Below are 2,102 nucleotides of genomic sequence, written 5' to 3'. Positions count from 1 at the left end.
TAGTCCCAGCTACTCGGGAGGCTGAGGCAGGAGAATGGCGTGAACCTGGGAGGTGGAGCTTGCAGTGAGCCGAGATCGCGCCACCGCACTCCAGCCTGGGGGACACAGCAAAACTCTGTCTCAAAAAAAAAGACAGTTGCTGTTTTTTTTGAGACAGGATCTCACTGTTGGCCAGGCTGGAGTGCAGTGACACAATCATAGCTCACCATAGCATCAAATTTTGGGGTTGAAATCATCACGCCTCCTCAGTTTTCGAGGTAGCTGAGATACAGGCACACACCACTGCACCTGGCTAATTTTGTTTTGTTTGTAAAGACAGAGTTTCACTATTACTCAGGCTAGTCTTCAAACTCCTGCCCTCAAGTGATCCTCCGACCTCAGCCTCCTGAGTTCCTGAGTAGCTTGGGACTACAGGCTCACCATACTCGGCTTTTTTTTTTTTTTTTTTGTAGAGAAGAGGGTCTTGTGTTTTTGCCCAGGCGGATCTCAAACTCGTGATTTCAAGCGATCTTCCCACCTCAGCCTCCCAAGTACTAGGGTTACAGGCATGAGCCACCATGCCTGGCCTGTGTTAATCTTTTATTTTTCTTTTCTATCTGGCTATACTTTGTAGAACTTATTATTGGGAACGCTTTTCAGAAAGAACCTGCATTTATTTCTGGTGGAAGCTAGCAGTTTTTATTAACCTTGGTGGAAGCTAGCAGTTTTTATTAACCTTGGAACACTTTTTAGGGTGACCATACATCTTGCTTTGCCACAGATAGGTTTGGCTTAAGCCTGTTTCCCCAGCAGTATTATTTATTTATTTATTTATTTTTTGAGACGGAGTCTCGCTCAGTCGCCCAGGCTGGAGTGCAGTGGTGCGATCTCGGTTCACTGCAAGCTCCGCCTCCCAGGTTTACGCCATTCTCCTGCCTCAGCCTCCTGAGCAGCTGGGACTACAGGCGCCCGCCGCCACACCCGGCTAACTTTTTGCATTTTTAGTAGAGACAGGGTTTCACCATGTTAGCCAGGATGGTCTCAATCTCCTGACCTCATGATCCACCCACCTCGGCCTCCCAAAGTGCTGGGATTACAGGCATGAGCCACCGCGCCCGGCCCCCAGCAGTATTATTAATAACTTCCTTTCACTCTCAGAAATGCCGTGGTTTAGAAAATACATGATGTGGTGACTTCAGTTCTTGGTTCCTGCATGGTAGAGGAATGTCAGGTTCAGCTCCTCCCTGTGGGGGTGACCCATGCTGGCCAGGCTGGGGATGGCGCACCTCTCCTGCCCATTTGCCACTCGAAGAATTCTCCCACTTTCTGGCATGCCCAGTAATACCTTATAAAGTAAGTTTGTGGTGGGCGCATTGGCTCACGCCTGTAACTCCAGCACTTTGGGAGGCTGAGTTGGGAGGAGGGCTCATGCCCAGGAAGTCGAGGCTGCGCTCCAACCTGGGTGACAGTGAGACTCCGTCTCTTCAAAAAAAGTTCGTTGGAGGTTTTCTAGAGTCTGGCTTTATTACAGGATATTTATGCTGCCATATTGCTGAAAACATGTTTTTGTTGCTACTTGGTTTTAGTTCCTTATTAAACTGGGTTCTCCTACCCCAGGTGACTCCATCGTCCTCTGAGCTTCAGCTCAGTTACACCCTTACAGCTCCTGCCCCTGTTCTCTCCTGTCTTTGTAACACCATGTTCCTTCACTTCCAGCATTTACCATAGCTGGAATCTTGTGGTTCTTGGCTGTCAGGTCCCGTGACTGTCTCCTCTCAACCGCGTTTTCCAGCACGACGCAGCGTCACTTGGGGACGGGGCATTGAATGGGTGACAGAAGGACAGGCTGGAAGCGGTTTATACCCACAGGACATCTTTCCATTCTTAGATGCAGGAACCACCATGGTCCATTTTATATTCAGCTTTTCGTCCGGGTTGATGATTTCATACGTTAGCTGGAGTTTTTCTAATTCGTGTTTCATGTATCAGGTCTTCTAGCAAGGTAGGATGAATTGATTTCAAGGAATTCAGCTTTGCTGATTGTAGCAGCTGTGAGTACCTCTCGTGAACTGTTTGAAGGATGAGGGTATAAATTCTAGATGAAGCAACCTTTCTATACCATT

This window comes from Mandrillus leucophaeus, unplaced genomic scaffold (assembly GCF_000951045.1).
Source record: "Mandrillus leucophaeus isolate KB7577 unplaced genomic scaffold, Mleu.le_1.0 Scaffold288, whole genome shotgun sequence".
In the NCBI taxonomy this organism is placed as follows: Eukaryota; Metazoa; Chordata; class Mammalia; order Primates; family Cercopithecidae; genus Mandrillus; species Mandrillus leucophaeus.
Note: the sequence above shows the minus strand (reverse complement) of the source record.